The sequence below is a fragment of the Papio anubis genome, chromosome 12 (genome assembly GCF_008728515.1).
Source record: "Papio anubis isolate 15944 chromosome 12, Panubis1.0, whole genome shotgun sequence".
NCBI classification, from domain to species: Eukaryota; Metazoa; Chordata; class Mammalia; order Primates; family Cercopithecidae; genus Papio; species Papio anubis.
In genome coordinates, this window is record NC_044987.1 from 6,089,158 (window position 1) to 6,110,593 (window position 21,436).

A 21,436-nucleotide genomic window follows, 5' to 3' on the forward strand; every position below is an offset into this window, starting at 1 on the left:
TGGCATCCCCCCACCCCGCTCCCCGCTTTCCTGAGCACGTGGCTCGCCTGCTTGTGAAACTTCTTGTTTGGGGAGTAATCCTATCTCGCCCTATCTGCCCCAGTTACGCTGAAGTCAAGCGAGGACTGTTTTGTCAAAGTCGACTGGTGCCCAGAACCCATCTCTGAGCTGCTCCCCACCTCTTCTCTTCAAAAACAGGAAGTCACCTCAGGCCAGAGTAAATCAGTCCTAATGCCTTGGGGTGTGCATTTTGTTAGAGCTCAGAAGGTTGGTTTAAAACTTGGCAAGTGACATCCCTGGATGGCCTGGCCATGTTCTTTTTGTCTCCTCCCAAGCTTCTTGATTTCTCCTTCGCCCTGATCTTTACTCTATGATTCGGAGTCAAGCTTCTTGGGTGAGACCTTCAAGAAAAGTCAACGGTGGGTTTAGAGCCCTCCCAGGGATTTGAGGAGCCCATCCTGCAAGTAGGCAGTTGACTTTGGGGGTTGGAATAAAGGATAAGGCCCCAGATTCTGGAATCCTTTTTTTTTTTTAAATCTTATTTGGTTTTTATGTTAGTTTTATGTTAGCTGACACTACTGCCTCAGAACCAAAGTGATACACTTATTTATTTTATTTATTAATTATTATATAATGTAGAACAGTCTGGTTTTGTTGCTTTTAAGTGATGAAGAGCCTTTCTTTGCTCCCCACCAACCTTTTTTCTTTTCTTTTTTTAGGACTTACATTAAGTTGTGAATCAGATGTTAAGCGAAGTGGAGACGGAAGGAAAATTGATGACTTCATAATGTTTTTACAACTTTACAACAAATATAAGTCTGAGTCTGTCGCATGTACCAGGGTCTAATAAGGGCAGAAAGCAAAGGCAAACTCAAGTTTATGAGCCCTCCCCCTACACACAGAGGTGCTGGGGGACGGGGAAAAATTCTTAAATGCAGAAGACTAGCTCAATACATGTGGGCATTTTAGGGTTAACACTGCAAGTAATAGGTTGTGGAAAGCAGGAATGTGGGATGTAAGTTTTGACACAGGTCTCCTTAGCACAGCTGGGGCAGTGATGGCCACAAACACGAGACAAGACAGCAGCTCAAGTCAATGGTGGGCGTGGCACCTTCCGAACTCTTGGGAGTCAAACACAAGGGGCAGGGTGGTGTCCACCCATCACTTTCCTAAATCCTGCATTTCTAAAGACAATTCAAGGAAGCAAACAATATCTTGGTTTCTAGAAAAGATTTCAGGGTTCTAGGGGACAGAGTTCATAGGATGTGAACATTGATTCCACTACAAAAACAAGTAAAAAAAAAAAGAAAACAAAAAAACAAAAAAACAAGTAACAACAACCACCTAACCTAAGCAACAGCAAAACTGCAAGGAGCTTTTGGAACAAAGGGCTGTGCCCTCAGCCTCCAACTACATACTCAGGCCTCAAGGTGACCTCTCTGGTTACGGAGGCATCACCTTTTCACTGCAAAGTGATACATTTATGTATTTCATCATCAAGAAGGAAAATACCAGTTTTACTTTTTAGGAGGCATGCTGTTAGCTTTATCCTAAGCTGCTATTGTAATTCGGGGACAGATCAAGACACAGACACAAGGACTCATGTGACTGGTGATCAGGGCCACCCGAATGGAGTGTGTCCAGGGAGTTGCCTCTATAGCATCGTTGACTGTGTTCATGTCCACACAAGGACACTTTTCGTAAAACCCCTGCACACAGAGGTCCCCCAGCACCTCTGTGTGTAGGGGGAGGGCTCATAAACTTGAGTTTGCCTTTGCTTTCTGCTCTTGTTAGACCCTGGTACATGCGACAGATTCAGATATATATTTGTTGTAAAGTTGTAAAAATATTATGAAGTCATCAATTTTCCTTCCTGTGCTCACCCGTGATGCTGCCCAGCACAGATGTCTGATACCTGGAGCTCTTCCCTTCCCTGTCTAGTGTCTCAGCTGCATTGCCTCCCGCTTCCTGTCTTCTTCTAATCGTCATCCGTTCTGATCTCTCTCCCTCTTTTAAATCTGAATTCCTTCCTATTTGGAAATAAGAGACCTTTAGGGCTGATAGACTTAGTGAACAATGAATGAATGTGTTCTCTTACTCCATCATTGATGAGATATCCCTACCACCCTGCCCGCCATGTGATTGTCAGCTGCTGAAGAATGTTGAAACCTAGAAAGGAATCCAATGGTGAAATCAGTTGCTGGGGAGGGGAAGGTGGAGTTTAAGCTAAGACCCAACGAATGCAGGACAGGAGTGTCGTGGGAGGGACTTGTGCTGGGTGACCTCCAAATCCGGCCACCTAGGAGTCCATGCTTCTCCCTCCTCAGCTTCGTCTTGGAAGTGTCTTGGGCACCGAACATCCTGCTCCAAGCTCTTTGCTGCCCCTTCGTCTGCCCCAGGAACATCCCTGGAACTCCCAGCATGTGGTTTCTTGGAAACACACGTGTGGCATTTCCTCGAGGCAAGAGCTCTGTATTTCCCCAGGCTCTGACACGTGTCATGGCCAGAAGGAGGGATGCTGGGTTGGGTCCTGGAGTTCCCTCTGCGAGAGAAGTTAAGAAAGTTTACAGCTTTGTCTTGGGACATTTGCTGAAGTCATGTTTCAAGAGGCAAATCACATCTGCTGCAACATGAACCGACCACCAGGCAGTGAGATGCATAGGTTCTCAGGCTCTGAGACCCTATGGGAAATTGCCTATAGGGCCCCACAGCCTGGGAAACTGGCCTAGAGGTTTTATGGAGTGACTAATATCCTACAGGGAACAGCCGGGTCCCAGGACTTGCATCAAGGTCAGCAGACCGGCCCCTCTCTGAGCAACACTCGTGGGATTATTCATGTCCATCTGGAAGAAACTAGTCTCTGAGTTTGATTCAGGGCTTCTTTCTCTTTCCCACCTCTCACCCCAGCCATGTAATTTACACATCGTTTTATATTTTCTGTTGGGAGATCACAAAGCATCTAAAAGGCAAGCAGTGGTTCTCAAGCTGCAGCCAAAGGTGTATGTGTGGGGCCAGAGGAGGGAGAAGGGCATTGCTGTTGAGAAAAGGGAGGGAGGGAGAGAGATGGACAGAGAGAGAGGACATGGGAGAAGGGGCCAGGAAGCTGGGTCTTGTCAGTTTGACACTGTAATCTTACACTTGATGATCCTGTCACATTGGACACTACATGACAAAATTCAAATGAATTTACTTTTAAAAATGTGGATGATAGAATTGGGTGAAATCTTGCCACAGACACAAAATGGTTTTTTCTCCATTTGGAAGCGTTGGCCGGCAGAGATGCTTTGTGTCTAGATATTTCACAGGCTCAGCCAAGCGTGGGGTCCTGCTTGGTGACTGTTGTCCGTAGTGTGAAGGCTCTCCACATCCCTCATCACTCTGAGCTCCCCAAACACTGAATTTTACCCTGCCAGCCGGAGTACCTGGCAAGTGGGTAATTGTCTAAGATTTGGTTATTCTTTCTTCTGCAATGAGGGCAGGTAACGATTGGGGCTAGAAGAGGCCCAGGGAGAGTGAGAGGTGGGGTGGATATACTTGGGATTTGATGACACCAAAATGATTTTAAATCCGGATTTCTGGGCCATGCGACTCTATTAATAATTTGAGATCCAGTTTCTTCCTGTGAAAGAAACGTCAGTGTTTCTGAGTATCTAGTATGTCACGTTGCATGTGGTAATTGTTCAATAAATACAGCCATTATTATGATGTACTAGGATCAGCTGGTTTAACTCAGGTGAAACCAGAACCCAGGCTGGAGCCTCGCAGAGAGGAGGGATTTGGAAAATACTCCTTGAGTGGGATTAAGTGATTTGCTTAAGGTGACAAGCCTAGAACCCAAGTCTCTGGCCCCCAGTACAGGACTCTTTAGAAACAGTTTCACCTTGCTCATTTTCTGAACTGGCTTGCTCTCTGTTTTCAATCACAGAAACACCAGAGGCTTTCGCACGATCCCTTTTTCCTGAAACTGACTCTGCTGAGGATGTGATGTGGATACGGGTGAGTTTAGCTCAAGTTGCTGCCCCAGAACAGCTGGCTTCTCTGACTGAAGCCTCCTGGGTTGGAGCAGCTGAAGGCTGAGCTGGAGGTGGAGGGGAAGAAGGAAAAATGTCCATCCAGAAAAGAAACTGTCGGATAAAGCTCTCTCCCCTGTAGGCCTGGCAAGAGGTTGATAAGCCATCTTCAGGGATGTGCAGGGAGTGTCTGGCCCTGCTTCCGTGCAAAACCATGACTCAGGAATATTGTTCACATCCTCAGGATGGCACAGGGGCTAAAAATAAATCATGAAATGCCACCCAAAAAGACCTGATGAGGGGGCAGTGGCGGTGGGAAGCTTCAGAGAGTCTAAAGCTAGGAGCCCAGATGGACGGTGCCTGTGCAGCTGGGAGAAGGAAGAGAGAAAGAAGCAAAGGAGACAAGGAGGCTGTGCGCTGGACCAGGGGCACGTAGAAAGAGAGGGAGAGATGGAGTCAGACAGAATCTGATACAGGAGAGGCAGTGCAGGAAGCACAGTCCCGAGGAGGAGATGGTGTCTGTGGCACTGTGTAGCTGGCATTTGAAACGGCAAAACAGGGTGGGTGGTTAGTGGGAGCCTCCCCACCACTCAGCACTGCACCGCCTCTGTCCTTCTGGCTGATGCCATACGTGTCTTTGGTTATCAGCTGCATGCTGGCGACCCCAGATCTTCATCTCTGACCCTGATCTCTGCCCCGGGGTTGGTCTGCGACCTTCAGCTGCGCTAACAGGGACTTTCCAGCCTTGTTCTGGGAAGTCCTCGAGATCTGAGTGTGAGGGTGGGGGACTAAGGGCTAGGGCTCATGGTGCCTTTACTTTCAAACCAGTGCAGCTCCCTTTAGTTTATTTTGTGCGTTGGGTTTCCTCAAAAGTGACCCTTTCCCCATCTGCTCTCCTGGCCTCCCCCAGCCCTGCCTGCCCTTCTGCACTGAGACTGCCCATGGCTTCACCCAGTCACTCAGACCCGGGAGCCAGCTTTCCACCGACACCCCCAGTCCGTGCTACTGCTCGGAAATGCTTGGACTTGGCACTTTCTCCCCTGCCTGCGGTGGTGCACCCCCTCAGTCCCATCCTGCCCAGCCTAGGCTGCTGTGACCCCTGGCTTGCCTCCCTCCTCTCCTTCCCTTTCGGGCTGTACACCACTGTTGGATTAAACTCTCCCCCACCTACACTGTTTTGCTGCTCACCTTTCAAAATCCTCCAATGGCCCTCTTTGACCTCTCGTGGACGTCCCCTGACCAGAACTCAAAGGCCCTCCTTGCCCGGCGCCCTGCAGGTCCTACCCATCCCCCTGACCAGCTGCCCCCTACACAATCCGGGTGCACCCTCCCTCAGGCTTGCTCTTCTTACCCCACCCAAGAATACCCTCCACCCCATTTACCATCCTTTGGTTTTCTTCAACTCCAGTCTTCTCTGCTTCCTTCTCCAAGACTCCCCTACTTATTTGAGCTCATTCCTTTTCCTGAACACTTGCCATCTTTGCAGTCTGGGACACAGAGCTGAAATTGGCTATACACAGCCTAACTCAATGGTGAGTGCAGAGCCTGGACTTGCTCTCTGCATCCCCTGATGCTACAAATGCTGCTCCCAGCCCCTAGCTGGGTCTTCCGGCTCTGGTTCTGTGGTGCCCACCTTCCTTCACTCCCCACCTTTCCTAAGGCACAGTGAGCCTCCTCCACCCAACTCATATTTTTCCTGAGTCACTACAGGTCTCAGGTGGTTTCACGTACACAGGCCTCGATTTTGCATGTATGCAGGCCTATTGCTTTGGGTCACTATCGGCTTCCAGGGCGGTCTTTGTGTCCCCAGCCTTTCTGTTTTCTCAGTCAGTGGAGCTGCCTAGGCCCATTCTTATCTTTACGCTTTAGCCATAGCAACCTCTTTGTGGTTGAGGCAGGCCAGGCTTCCTCCAACCAGGGCTGCCTACCAGGCCCGTGCCATCCCTTTCCATCATCTCTGGGCTCCTCCTCCTTGCTCCTCAGCCTCTTTCTGAAAGTCACTTCATAGGAGATGCTTTCCCCGACCTCCCAGGTGGAGCCAGGTGCCTGTTCTGTGCTCTCAGAGCTTCCTGTGCTTTTCTGCCACAGTGCTTAGCACAACTGCAGTCCCGCATCTCCCTGCAGGCCATATGCACCACTGGGATGGGGACCTAGGCTGTCTATGTTGCTCTCTGCCCCGATCCTAGCACTGAGTACTATCTGGTGTAGCTCAGGTCAGAATATAAATTTGTTGAAAAACCACAGTAGCAGTGCCTTGGATTTGGGAGTGAGGGGCCAGTTGGTACTGGACCCAGGGATCCTGCCTTTCAAACACACCACTGGTGTCTTGACATCACTTTCCACTGCTGCCTTCTTTTTTTCATGTTGAGCCAAGGGTCAGCTTGGAAAAGACATTACTGTCCCACTACATTCTCTCCCATTCCTTGCAATAAAAAGGCAGTCTCTGGCTAAAATTCTCTACTCCTCCAATATTCATAGAGCCCCTTCTCCACCTCCTACCTCCCATCCCTCTCCCCACCTCCCCGAGCTGGGGCACAGATTGGAGGCAGCAGACAAACGCAAAGGCCACACTTCTGCCAACCTTGCGCTTCTCGTCTCTAAGACAGATCTGGAGGCAGAGCTGGAAATCAGGAGGGAAGAGAAGCAGCCCCATACACACAGCGCAGAGCCTGGCGGGGAGTAGGGGTGGGACCCCTGGGAGAGACCTGTGGAGGATCAGTCATGTTGGATGAAAGAGCCTCCTGCATTAATTTGTCCATCCACACCACCGGTGACCCCTGAGTGCTGACCTGGGGTGTGAGACACACCTACTTTCTCATAGAGCTCATGGGCTGGTGGGGAACTCAGGCACTATAGAGGCCCACAAACCACAGCTTGCAAAGAGATTGTGCGGCTATGAAAGGGGCAGCTGGGGTCCCAGGCTGGAGAATCGTGTGCCCCTGCCTTGGTCCAGGAGGTGGAGGACAGGAATAAGGTGGGTTATAGATGTGTCTTGCTACCCACCTCCATCCTGCTCACTGTTCTATCTTTGGTGACTTTTCTCTCTTACTCATCTCAGAGCCTCTCTCATGTATTCACATCCCCATTTTCTGCTTTCCACATTCTCCCCGAGATGCTCCTTGTCTATCCTAACCCTAGAGACCTAGAGGCTTCCTTTTCTTTCATGCTTGGCTTTTCCCAGTGAAAGCCCTGGAGTCCCAACTTCTGGCTCACCCTTTCTCCCCTAATCAGCAGACCTCATACACGTGGGGGGCTGGAAGAAGCCTTCAAATGAAGCATGCCTGGTCTCCTGGCCTTCTGGACCTACCCTGTCTTCCCCAACTCTCTCCCTCACTCCATTCTTTCCACTCCTCCCTCTGCCTCTCTCCACCTCCTGCTGCTGCTGTTTCTTCTGCCGGGGCGGGATGACGAGTGGTCTCAAGGCAGGAAGGAGAGCCCCTCCCCTGGGCAGGTCCTCTTTCCAGGCACGCGAAAAGACCTTGCTTCAATCATTGACTTTCTGACGCGGGGCAAGTTGATCAGCCATAGTTCTGCGGCTGTCACTTCATCCTTCCCTGCTTTTGTCCTATGCTTCTTTGTTCTGTCAAACTCACAGGAGAAGGAAGTAGGCAATTTACTGTCTTTCTGGAGAAAGGAGAATGCAGGGAAGTGGGCACCCAGAGATGTTTGGGCTGCGCTTTTTGATACGTGGTCTGTGGTTTTGTTAGATCCCCCTCCCTTTCTTTCTTGATGCAAAATGCTTTAGAAGGAGGAAAATTGCATTTAATGTTTGAGTGTTCTCTTTCTCCACAGATGTCCGGGAAGCTGGTGTCGGTGGCGGGCCGTGTTCGCAGGCCCAGGGATGCCGTGGCCGGGGCTGGATGGGAATGCAGGGTGGCCGTGTATTAGCTGTGCAGCCTTGGGAAAAGTACTTCATTGTGCTGAGTCTCATTTTCTTATTTGTCTGTTCTGATTGCCTTTCAGCGACACCATAGAGGTTATTTTTCAGCTTGCTCCTCTGTGAGGATTAACTCTATTGAAGTATCTAAAGTACCCGGCACAGGGTCCTGCACATACACCTCATTTAAATGATCAAGTGTATACTAAGAGCTCATGTTCAATTCTGAAAACTGTCCTGGGCCTGGGCCATGTGTTCGGAGTGTGGAGAAGAGGGAGCCAGTAGTCCCCTCCCCTGGTCAGGGGGCCTGGGTCTCTGCCAGGGAACAGAAGGGCCGGCAGCCAGGCCTCCGTCCCCAAGAGCTGGGGCGCACATTAAAGCCTGTCATAGCTCAGGAACTGGGCCCGCTGCGGCGGGCATCTGGATGCTCTTAGATCTCGGTCTGGATTCCTTCTGCTTGTCTTGTGTAATTACTTATCGGCAGTAGGCAGACCAGACCTTGGGCTTTCCTCTCCATGACCCAGCCCCAGGCCTTCCTATCCATAAACGCTGGTGCAGGGGATGGGGAAGTTGCTCCAGGACCTGTGGATGAGGCTTCCCTGTGTGCTCCTCAGCCCCCTACGTCAGCTGCTGCTATCTCTGTGCAAAAGCAGGACCTCCAGCCTGTGCCCAGCTGCCCTCAGCAACCTGCATCTTCAGATGAGAGACGTATAGGAATTGGAAGGGAATTTCAAAATTATCTGGAAAGTGTGACTGTTGAGGGCTGCCACTTGTGTCCACTCCCTGGACCATTTTTCCGCCACAATACTCATGTTATCACCCTCTTCCCTCAGGGTTGATTCCACTTTCTGTGGTTAGACCCATGGTGATATCCCTTTGCATTTGTGAATCCGAGGTGGAGGCAGGTTGGTGTTGGAAACCACACCCTGGACTTTGCTGTTCTGTTCCAATCAGCAATTCTAGGCAGGAATTTCAGGGATGCGGGGAGGGAATTACCCCCAAACAGGAAACTTCTGGAGGTGGAGGCCTTTGGGCAACCCTCGGATCCCTCTGAAATGAGCATGTTGATACTTGGTCCTCATCTTGTTTTGGTATTCTTGGTGGCGGGTGACGCCTTCTGTCTCGCTCTCCTGCTGTGCTTCCTCAGTGGGCCTTTGGGCTGCCACTCTCCCTGGCTCTCCCTACTGCTTCTCTGGTCCCTACTCAGCCGCTTCGGCTGGTTCCCGGTCTTCTCCTCAATCTCTTAGCTTTGGAGCATGCTTGGTTCTCTGTCCTTTTTTCTCTTCTCCTCTAGTCTGTGGGCTTCAGAAGGCATCTATGTGCCAGTAACTCCACATTGTAACTCCAGCCCCGACTCCCTCTGACTCCACACACAGGGAACTCACAAGACAGTCGTCTTGGAATTCACATGGCCACAGCTGAACGCCTGGTCTCCGCCACACAGCGGTTCATTACAGTCCTCTCCTGCTCTGCAATTTCCCTTCCAGGCTCCCAGTTTCTGAGGCCAACGCCCCTGCGGTGGTGCTCCACATCTCTCTGTTTCTCACAACTGACATTTGTCAGTGAAGCCTGTTGGACCTGCTTACAACTCTCTGGGGCGGCCAGTGGCTTCTGGCTCCTCGTGGCCACCCTGCCAGGCTGAGCCCTTGCTGGGCCTCCCTGGGAGTTCTGCAGTGGCTCCGTCGCCCTTCTCAATACCTTCTTGATGCAATTCCTGCTTTCCTAGCAGCTGCTTGTCCTCCAAAGAAGCCAGAGCAGACAGATCATGATTTTCTTCTTCCCTCCCCATCTTCAAATCTTTTCTCAAATGCCACCTCCTCAATATGCCTGCCTTGACCACCCTGTGAAGTTGCAGCATGCTCCCCCGCCCCTCCCATCTGCCCAACTCCAGGACCCTACTCAACGCCCATTGCAGTTTCTTATGCCCTTGGTTCGTCGTCTGTCTCCCCTTACCAGGTTGCAAGCTCTACTTTGAGTCTCAAGAGCCTGGGGACACATGGCAGGCACTCTGGAGTGTACACAGCATTGTCACTTTTGACAGCTGTCCCCTTTGTCACCCTCGGGTTGTGACCCGAATGTCCCTTCCTCAAGGACTGTCCTTGGCAGAGCCAGGCCTCCCTCTGCCACCCTACTGCTCTGTCCCAGCGCCATCTTTCAGAGGTCGTTGTCAGCACGTGTGAATGCACATTTGCCTCATGCTCACGTGTTTATTGTCTGTCTCCTACACCCGCACCCCCAGCCGCAGTGTTTACTTCATTCTCTAGGGTCTTCCTAGTGCTTGGCATAGACCTACATGGAATAGATGTGAATTAAGTAAATATTTGTTGACTAACTGGGAAGCACTTTTTATATACTCTTGTATTTGATGATCACAGCCATGCTGTAAAATGAGTAGTATTTAAGTGCCTATTTTTGTTGCTGTTGTTGTTCTTGAAAGAATCTGAGGCTCAGAGAGGCTGAGCAATTTGCCCATAGACACAAAGCTAGGTGGAGGAGCCAGCCTGAAGGCTGGGGCTGTCTGACCGGGGGGGTGAGAGTGAGGAAGCGAGTGTGTGTGCATGCACGCATGAGGCTCTGTGCTCTTGCTTCAGCACTGCACTGTGCAGGAGGCTGCCTCCCCTCTACGGAGGGCTGTCCGTGGCCGCCTTCTCTCCTTATCGCTAGATTTAAGCCCAGTCAGAAGCCTGCTCTGGAGGGCCCGATGCCCATTACTGTGAGGTCCCAGGCTGCCTGCTGCCCTCTCAGCCCTATAAGCTCCATTGCTTCCAAGAAAATGCGGGGTCCAAAGTCCTGCCCCTTTGCACACACAGCATGAGGGCTTGGGTGAATTTGAATATTGCATGGCACCCACAGCCACCTGAGCCCCCTCTGAATGTAGGATCCATCCCTATCCAGAACTCACAGCTGCCGTGGTCTCGCTCAGTCACGCAAGCCCACCAAGGGCGCAGCTGAGACGGCCCAACCGTCCTCCCCTTTCCTTCCTACCCACAGCAGGTGTCTTGGTCACATCTGCCTCCCACAAGGAATGGACTGGTCTTTTCTACAGGAAGGGAAGGGTGAGGCAGAAGCAAAAAAGAGGGCTCCCTAAAAGCAGTTGGGGAGGACCCAGGGGGCTGCACTCCCAGGCCAAATGCAAAGTACCCTGAACCTGCTGAGGAAGGACAGATGAAGATGAACACTGCGCCCAGAGCCCACCGCCAGACCCAGCTGTGCCTGCTGTTCCAGCTGCCTAGCCACAGCACAGCAAGAGCAGCAGCAGGCCCTTGCCAGGGAGGCTCGGCCTGCTTCCTGGGGTCCGGGGACAACTCCACGTGTGTCTTGTGCACATCACAGCCACAGCTAGGCTTGCTGGAGCACGGCAGCATAGAGGCTGGGCAGGAGGGCTGGCTGGGACAGGAGCCTGGGACCAGAAGTTGGGCAAACCCAGAATCTTACTCAACTTTATTGTTATTGCATGGCCTAATATAATATTTGAAAACTGGGGGCCGATCTTTCGGATCCCTGGATAGGCAGGATGAGAACCAAATGGCAAACTGACTGAATTCATTTTAAAATGATCATCTGTGAAGCTTTTCCCCCAGTTACAATATTGGATGCAGCCATTTTGGCCCACCTGATGCCCCACTCCTTTCCTCTTCCTGGCTAAGCTTTTGCTTTACTAGTAGCTGACATGCTGCGCTCATCAGAGGCACTATGCAGATCCAAGTTCTGGTCTGGAAGTCTGTGCATGGCTGCCAGGAAAGAGTGAGGGGTAGGTTTTGAATGGGGTGGGAACTCAGGAGCTATGAGCACAGTCCAAGCTATTCATTACTGCATCCCAAGTTCACACACACACATGCGCGCGCGCGCACACACACACACACACACAGTTCATTTGCAACAGGCAATCCCTAAAGCAGCCCATTCAATGCTATTCTATCAAATAAATATAGATCTATAAATAGACCTCACATTTTGCTTCAAAAAGTGACAAGTGTGCAGAAATAATTTCACAAACAAGCTAAAATGTTGGCAGGCTTTGCATCCTTTGCTCAGATGTTGCGTGCATCTCCTAGATGATGCCTTTTTGAGCAAATTTGCACCATATCTTCTGGTAGCAGTAGCTTTAAGTGAAGGTTTTCTTCACTGTGTCAGTGTATTTTCCTTTACCTTAACTGTTTTTTAGCTTCACTGTTTTGGGTAAAATGTTAATCTATTTTTTAAATTAAACTCTTCTCAGAGTGCTACTAATAGAAACTGGCATGAGATAGAGAATGGAAGGAAGGAAGAAGGGAAGGGAGAGAGGGCGGGAGGGATGAAAGGAAAAGACAGAGGGAGAGAAGGAGATAGGAAAGAAAAAGAGAAAATGAGTCAGCATCTCCCCTGTCATGACCATTACCTGGCTATGTTCAGGGAAAACCCACAATGACAAGGACGTGTTCACTCCCACTCCTCATTTTGCTCTTGCAATTATAGACCTGGTATCCACCTAACTGTATTCACAGATTACAGGGACCATCCTCCATTGTTTTATGAGTCTATCACAAATTATGACGGACATGGAACATGGAAACCAGTTTCTACCAAAGCCTGTGAGGACCATTCTGTACAAATTGGGAGAGAGTGCACAGAAGCCTGGAGAGCTGACCTGGGAGGAGGGTCACAGTGCATCACATCCAGCCCTCTTCCAGCCTTGCACTCCTAGCTGCTCTCATCCCCATCTGCTTACACCTTGCTTACAGGTGGGTTCATCTCTACTCTGAGCCAGCTCCGACAATGGCATTGAATGTTTGGTGACTTTGTCCCAGTCACCCGTTTTAAGATAGTATGAAGTCTTGGGACCCAAAGCATGTGCCATGTGAGACCTACAGACAAGCACCACAGATACACTCCCTGTGCTCTGGAATCTCTCAGCCACGACAGGCCCTCACCTGTCGTGCTGGCCTCTTACTCCTTGGCATCAAGAGGTTGCCTTGATGTTTTTGACCTAATCCTCAAGTTCACTGTACAGACTGAAGTCTTATCCTAGATTAACCAGGCATTCTAAAGCCTGTTTTCTCCCAGGGGCTGGATCCAGTTTCATGTGTCCTCAGCCCCTGATTGGGTCTTGTACACACGGACAGGGGTCTCAGCTCTAGCACTGCCATTGACTTGCATGTCCCTCAGCCGACCTCCAGCACTGAGCTGCTCTTAGTGCCTGACTGCCTTGGCCCCAAGGAGTTCCTCTGTCTGCATCGTACCAAGGCCTGGCTTCCTCCTGCCGTATACAAGGCCCAGCAGTTCTCGCACTGATGCCTGCCACACAGACAGGGTCAGGGAGAGAAAATGTCTTGCCAAAGACGCTTAGCTACTTGGAAGCACAGTCTGAACAGAACCTACTAGATCTTTCGACCTTGTGTCTGTGAGTTTTCCCCTGGACTTGCTCAGGTTGCTGCACACCCCCATGTTCTGTGCCACCTGAGCAAATAGGAGCCCAGTGAACAGCACAGACACAGCATAGAGAAGGCGCAACCATACAGCCAGATGCCAGTCCACCCCCACACTCACTCCACATGTGTGGCTGCCCCTGCCAACGCAGGATGAGACTTTTACCGGTCTCTGCTCTCTGCCAGCCCTGAGCTGCACAAACCACACCGCCCCACCACTGCAGGTGGTAATTTGCATGGGGGAACAGAGCGTCTCCCAGGAGGCTAGGCCTATCTAAGTTTCTCTTCTGTACTTGGGAGATGAACAGCCTCTTTTAAAAGAGAGAAAAACAAGACACTAGTAACTCTGTGCTTGGACCCGGGCCTTTAGGTGTTTCAAAGCCTCCTGTGGCTATTTCTGGCCCCATTGTCGTCTGGGTCTGAGAGGAAGGCCTGATGGCGATTCTGTACTTTAAAGGCAGAAGCAGAACATTGTTTTTGCCAGCTTTGATTTAATGGCCAAAAACAGTTATAGGAAACTGTTCAGCAGATGTTTTATGAAACTCAGAAAAGATTGGGTCTTTTAGAAGGGCTATTTTTAGACAAATGCTTCCTACCATTGCGGGGTTGGTGCTCACAAAAGGGACAGAAAATGGGAGAGAGACTTGGAGGGAGCTTTGAACATTTTGATGATCACATTTTATTTTTCCTTGCGTTTTCAGCATGAATTAAACGTACCTGGGAATCTCTGGAGGGTCAGATAATTGCAGAGGTAGTTCTGGGAGGAGGAGTTGATTTTAGAGCTCTCCTTCTAAAATGAGAGTTTCTTGGGTGCTAGGAAAATCTATATTTTTCATCATTTTCCACCTTCTGATGTTCCAGCAACACAGAAATGCTGTTTTTCCTTACTCCATTTTCTGAATTAACTCTTTGCCTGAATTAACTTTTTTCCTCTCAGCTCATCCCCGCCTTTATTATTTATTTATTTATTTATTTATTTATTTTTTTGAGACAGAGCCTCACTCTGTCACCTGGCTGGAGTGCAGTGGTGCAATCTCAGCTCACTGTAACCTCCGACTCCCAGGTTCAAGCAATTCTCCTGCCTCAGCCTCCTGAGTAGCTGGTATTATAGGCACACGCCACCAGGCCCAGCTAATTTTTTTATTTTTAGTAGAGAGAGGGTTTCACCACCTTGGCCAGGCTGGTCTCTAACTCTTGACCTCAGTCATCTGCCTGCCTCAGCCTCCCAACCTGTTGGGATTACAGGCGTGAGCCACCGCGCCCGGCCTCATCCTTGCCTTCTTTTCCCTCTGCCTTTTTTACCTATTACACTCTAAGCTGTCATTTCACGCCCAGAGCAGGCATTTCCTCACTCAGGATGCCCTTCCTGAGCTCTCTAGGTGCACTGTGCTTCCCTTCCTCATCTGCTGGGCTGCTGCTTTCAACACCGCAGCCACTCTCCTGCTTTACCATCTGTTTCTCTGTCAGCCTCCTTCCCAAGGTCTGAATTCTCTTTCAGCTCTCCTCACTTAGTGCTACTTAACACAACAGTAGGCTCAGACTACATGTTTATTGAGTGAATGGATGGCTGGAGGAATGAATGGAGTGAGCTAGTTAAGGAATTTTACCTGGTTAAAAAAGTTTTGCTTCATCTACAAGAGCAGAAATCAATTCTTCTTGTCTCTGATGTTCAAATCAAACCCAAGTCTGTTAACTACTATAATATAATAAAATAATTACCTACTATGGGGTGGTTATTGCTATGTCCAGGAAACTGAGGCTCTGGTGCAATCAGATAAGGACTGGCATGTGAACGCGTTCAGATTTGGATATGTGTCTTTTAATTCCAAGTCTCTTGTTTTCTCTACTCCGCTGGAGGGAATAATTGTCTCTGGAGCAGAACTTCAGGAAACACGGGGTGCCCGGGCGCAGGAAAATCCCCTGGTAAGGGAGGGGGCACAGAAAAGGGAGGTGGGGAACCTCAAAGCACATGTTTTTCCTTTACTGCTATTTCTGGGGCTACTTCCAGCTGGAACAAAAGGACACTGAGGCTGTCCCAGGTGGAGACAATAGACTTCCACCTTCTCCCTGCCTGTCCCAAGTCCTGTGGCCAATGTTCAAAGTCAGCTGAGCAGACCGAAGACCAATCACTTCCATCTCTCTGGAAAGTGCGGGAAATTAGCTTAGACAGAACAAGGCTCTCACGTTATTTGACATCTCCTCCATCAGGGTCTCCTTGGTTTCTCAAGCCCTTGTTGAATACTTTCCAGAGCGCACTTTTAAGTGGCTGAAGGTTCGTTAGGTTCTGATATCTGGTAAAAGGATCATCATGGCCTGCGTGAGGTTCCAAGGGCTACATCACGATGCTCTGGGCAAGAGTTTGAGAGTTTCCTGGAAGCTGAGCCCAGGCAGACCCTCTTTTATGTTCTGCAGCCCTTCAGTGAATGTTTCCACATCCTTTGCTTTCTTAAGCTGTCATTTTTTGAACACTTTCTATGTTGTCGTTACTGTGCTAAGTGCGCTGGAAAATGATCTCACTTCTCTTTATTTAAGGCTCCTTTTAAAAGCACATACTATAAAAATGCGTCCTTATTATTAAGGAAAATTACTTTCCTATGTTGTCAATGGCCCTATGTTTGACAGATGAGGAAACTGAATTGGATAGAAAAGTTCAGTAACTTGCTCAGTCACTCAGTAGGTGAGTGAATAGCTGGGATTCAAGGTCAGGTTTGGCTGATGCCAGAGGCCAAGCTCCTAAAGGCATCAACATCTATCTCAATTTCCTAGTGGTTTTTGACTGCAATCCCTGGGAAGCTCTGTCTCGGCGGAACTTTTCCTTTCCAATCTTCACACGCTTTTTCAGACAGTCTCTCATCTTAACTCTTCCCCAATTGTCTACCATTTTCCAGGACTGCTTATTGCATTGTCTCTTCTGACTGCAAAAGTCTTGAGGCAAAGATAGAGACATTCACTGCTAAGGTTCACAGCAAACTTAAATCTGAGTTTGAGCAGCCACAAAGCAGCCTCAGAGTAGAAGAAATGCTGACAGAGATGGAATGTCAATGGCCTTTTGTGGTGCTTTGCTAGAAATATGAACAACGGCATATTAGAAAGAGCTGGGGAAGTATTTTTTCAGTGGAGGTAGCCTTCTCCTAGGGCTGCTGCCAACTTACTTTATTTACTTCCTTACCTATCTGCTATAATCGAGGCATCGGTACAGAGATCAGCAACTATTTGTGGAACACTTCTGCACCAGACAGACTGGACTAGGTTACACTGTGGTAACAAGAGCCAAACCTCAGTGACTTGAAGCAACACATCTTACTCAGCTGCACCAACACTAGGCTAGCAGGGGGTTTTGTTCCATGGTATCAGAGTTACTCCAGGCCCAAGTTGATAAGCAGCTGTCACCTGACACGTGCCAGAGAGAAAAACAGAAAGGCCGAAACTCTTCAGTGGCCCTCTAATTTTCTGCCAAGTGACCCTGTTCGGATTTCATCCTAGGACCACCTCCTAGGACCACTCCCAATTTCAACAGGGCAGGGAGCGGGATTCTACCTCATGTCCAGATTGGGGAAGCACTCGTCCAGATTAGTGAACAACTTTTGATGTGCTTAATACTGGGTGAGGTATCGCTGAACAAATAAACATGAGTCTTGATCCTGCCCTCAAGGAGCTCCTTATGTAGTTGGGGAACTAGGATTTCCCATGCATCAGATGGGTAAAGAACGTCATGAGTTGGTATAAAATAATGTACCCTGCCAATCCACATAGAACACACATATCGTATTTTTCTCATCTGGTGTTTTGCAAATTTCTGCTAAAAATTCACATCATTTCTCGTTACTTGTTCCTCGGATAAGCTCTTTAAGAACAGAATCTTACTTTATCTTTTATTTTCAGTTCTTATCAAATATCTGGAACACAAAAGAGCTTATTACATGTTGTGTGGATGGATTAAGCTTGCTAAGCTATTTGGAAACAGGAAGAAAAAGCGTGCCCGGAATTCGGAGACCACCCATGGAAAGGCACGACCTCCACTGGGTGTTCAGGACTTGAGGTGGTCAGTATTTCTGCTCCTTCCCAGCAGACCAGCTTGCTCCCACTCAACCCCATGGCTTGCCTTCTCTCCTTGGAAATCTTACATGCATCTTGTTGACTGACCATCCCAGGAAGGAAGCACCCATGTCTTCTACAGTCCCAGCTGCTTAAAACAAATATGCTTCCGCTGCTCAGATAACAGTCAGCAGGGCTAAGGATCCTACAATCCATGGGTTTTCAATACTGGGAAAGTGCTACTCTGTAGGGATCCTCTAGCCCACCATTGTTTCCTTTATGGAAACTGAGGCTTGGAGAATGTAAGTGGCTCTCTCAAAGCTTCATAAAATTCACTGAGATCTGGGCTGGAGTCCAGGTGTTTTGACTCATTTGTTATTGCTCTTTATAGCCTGGATTTATAGATGCATATTTCTGTGTAGACTTGTTGATAAACTTTACATTGACACCTAAGATCTTGTATTTCCCTTTCTATCAAGACAATGTTTAAAGCAAGACAAACAACGAAAGAAAACCAAAATAATGTGGTTTACATGCTAGGAGAAGAACAGTCTTGTAGCCAACATAAACGAGCTCTCGTGAAAACCTCTGCCCACCAAGAACACTTAAACTCCACGAATGACATCTGTGCCACAAGGGTGCAGCTCGAAGTCCCAGGTAAAGTAAACCATCTCTTTAGGGTGGCATGAATGGGGCAGCTTCTCATTCTCAGAAAAGGCTGCCATTATTTTGTAGAAAACAGTTGGGATTTGAAACCGGATCTGGCTCAACTCTCAACTGCACCTGCTTTCTGAGCTTCAGTTGCATTATCTGTAAAGTAGTATTATCTGACTGGCCTAATTCATATGGTTGTCCCACACATCAAAGATGACAACGAGAGTGAAGATACTGGATGAATTGTACCCAAATATTAGTTGGTGCTAGACCCTGATTCATGGAAGGTAGCATCCCAGAGATTATTTTCTTCCCTAATCCCTGTTTGAGGCAGGGGTTGAAAGAAAGTGGAGTTATCCAAGGTCATTGGTCATGACGCTTCTTAGTTCAACCATCACTTAATGTTCTGATGGGAAAGAGGCTAAAGAGATCAAGTGGGCGAGGGGAGCCATGGAGACAAAGTGGGAGTCGATTGAGGACCAGGGAGGGTGGAAAAGGAAAATAACTACCTCTCAGAAATAAAGGCAGAGTTAAAATTATCCGATGAATAACAGCAATAATATTACCTCTCACTTTTCTTCTCTGACAGCACTGGTTCTCCAAAAATAAACCAAGAGCAGAAAGGCAGTATGGCATGTGGTCAAGAATACAGGCTCAAGAGTCAGATTAATTCCAGTTTGAATTCAGGTTGCCCTTTACCTGTATCTTTACCTGTATGTCACCTTGGGCAAATTGTTTAACCTCTTGTACCCTCATTTTTTTCTTTCAGCAAAATAGAAATAATATCACTACTTCCCTTAAGCGTTGTTAAATGTTATGATGTATGTTGAATATTTAGCTCAGTGCCTGACAAGTAGTAAGGGTCTAATAAGTGTTAGCTCTTAGTATTATTAACAGTGCAGCTATTAGCAGGGAAATACTTCTTGAATTTAAGGTGAGACATTATTCAACTTAGCTTGCTTCATACAAATGAGCCAGGAATCCTTTGTGCATTCTCTTTCCCTTCCTTCCTGATCAACTGGCTCTTTTTCAATCTGTCTTTTTTGTTTGTTTCTGCTTTTTATCGCTATGTAATTGTTGTTCAGATTTTGGGGTACATGTGATAATTTGATACATGCATACAATGTATAATGATCAAATCAGGGTAATCGAGATATCCATCACCTCAAGCATTTATCTTTTCTTTGTGTTGGGAACATTATAATTCTTCTCTTCTAGGCATTTTGAACTATACAATAAATTATTGTTAGATATAATTTCCTTACAAAAATGCAGTTAGAAGGAGTAAGTTCTAGCATTCCATCAGTCTTAATTAAACATTTTATTGAGTGTATCTTAGTGCTGATCCCAATGAAAGGCAAATGGAACAATTAATTTGCCCATAAGGAGCTTCGTAAATTAGGACCAATCTAAGAATGTCACAAGCTGATATAATTATTTTTATTTCTCATAGCCCTAAGGGATGTGAGAGCAGGAGTAGCCAGTACTCCCAAGGTCCTATGAGGGTTGTCACAGCGACACACTTCGGCTCCCTGACAACAGATGAGGTTCCAAGGTAGCCTTGTATGGAAATGCAAGCTCTGCTTCCACAACGCCTCCACCTCATTGCTATAACTGGTATCATAATCAACAAGATGAGACTGTCTTTCCTGTTTTTTGAAGTAATGTTTGCTGTAACCTAGGATAAATAAACCCCGACTCAGTCTTTAGACCAGGAAACACTTTCAAGGCCTATATCCTGTCCTGGCAGGGAGATGGGATCAAATGAGCGAATGGGTCTTTCCATGGCTAACTGCTGCGACAGCTGCCGTGCTAAGAATGGCAGGAGCCTCTAAACAGCAAGCTGTCCAGTGAGAGGAGGAGGGAAGGTCCACTAGGCTATGTGGAATTTTCATTTCCGGCAGCATTGGAAAATGAGATCTTGAGGCAGCCATGTTTATTCTGATCATGTGGAAATTAAAATTAGAATAGGGGAAATTTGAACCCACCTGGTCTAGGGTATGCAGCAGACTCATGACCAGAGGAGATAAGTAACAAAAAACAAAAGACAAACCATAATAATAATATAAAAATAAAGCTATTGGAATAATATTTTAGTCTGGAGGAAAAACGTGTAGTCTCCTATCTGAGGCAAAGCCTCAGTGGGATTGAGGATCTGGGAGCCCTGAGGGGTCACAGAATCTCTGTAAAAGAGAAAGCAGGCACCGTGTGGGGAGGGCACATGAGGCCCAGGTCCTCAGCTCTGGGTGGGGCAGAAGCAAAGGAGCTGGGCACACTGGCCTTGATTCCCTCCATCTCTTGCAGATGCTCCCTGAACCTGAACTTTCAGCCAAGTGGCTAGAATTTCTACTGTCTGGCATTTGTCTGCTGGTCAAAGAATGACATCTACTGGTAATGTGGTCTAGGAGAAAGACCCTGAAGCGAGAAGGCCAAGGAATAGAATCTGGTGCTATCTATGCAAACTGACTATGATCCAAATCGAATCTGAGCCTCAGTTTCATCATTTATTAAGTGGAGAAAATACAGCTTGTCCCACAAATTTACTTGGAGGAGAGATGATTTAAAAGCGTAAGTGCTTCGAACGTAGAAAGGAATCACCACACATCTGATAGGATTCATCTCCCTCCCTTTCAACCCCACAGTCTTGTCTCCAGTTAAGCTCTTGTGCTTGCCTGGACTGTGGGATTCTCTGGCTGCTTTCTCCAGCTATATTTTGGCAGCAGGGTGCCTGGGAAGCACAAGTTTGGCATTCAGAGAGTGTATCTAGCCCATGGCTGTGGGTGGCATAGAACAGAGCCAGGAGAATTATTTCTCTCTCGGCTCCCTTTCTCAGTTCCCAGGTCTGTCCATGGGACCATTTCCCCAGCTCCTTTCCCATATTTTGGTGGGGTGTAAAGGCACTGCACAGAGTTTGCCCGTTTCATAAAAACTGACCACAGGGTATCCAGCTGTATGGTCATCTTTCTTAATCTTTCTGGCCTGGCAGGAGGAGAATGGACCTTGGGCAGATTTTAAAGCCATTTCTGTAAAACTGATGCTGCAAGTCAATGAGAAGCCTGCACTCAGCTTTCCAGGCAGGGTTTGCCAAAGAACAAAGATCCGATTCATACTAACTCATTGACTGCCTTATTTGTAATTTCCCCGCCCCCCCCTTAATATTATAAATGCAGGCAACCAGGAATGCAGGCTTCGCAGATGACGATTTGCACAAATCAGTTTTGTTTTCCATTTTCTGTATATTTCTTATCTATCCCCTTCCCCAACCCAATATAACCCATGGAAATACCATCAGTGCAGGGGTAGAGGAACCGGGGTGCCCTTGTCTAGAATAGAGGAGAGCCATGTGTGTGGAGGATGAGGCTGGCTCTGTAGGCCTCTGCAAAGAAGGCTCCCCATCCTCCACCCTGCCACCTCGGTGTTTTCAAGGTGTGCTGTGAGTTGTGTGGGTGTCTGGC

At 48.2% G+C, this 21,436-nt stretch overlaps 1 long non-coding RNA gene across 9 annotated transcripts in view; it reads left to right on the top strand.

Annotated features, from left to right (window-relative positions):
- The window catches only part of LOC110741301, a 37,777-nt gene that overhangs the window by 9,372 nt on the left and 6,969 nt on the right, over positions 1-21,436 (top strand). For 6 of the 9 annotated variants that reach the window (XR_004177300.1, XR_002517304.2, XR_002517303.2 and 3 more), the window contains 4 exons: positions 3,926-3,996; positions 12,372-12,608; positions 17,175-17,334; positions 17,807-20,549. This is a non-coding gene — a long non-coding RNA (uncharacterized LOC110741301). The remainder of the gene's footprint in view (positions 1-3,925; positions 3,997-12,371; positions 12,609-17,174; positions 17,335-17,806; positions 20,550-21,436) is intronic. The other 3 variants (XR_002517301.2, XR_002517300.2, XR_002517302.2) reach the window with 3 other exon arrangements.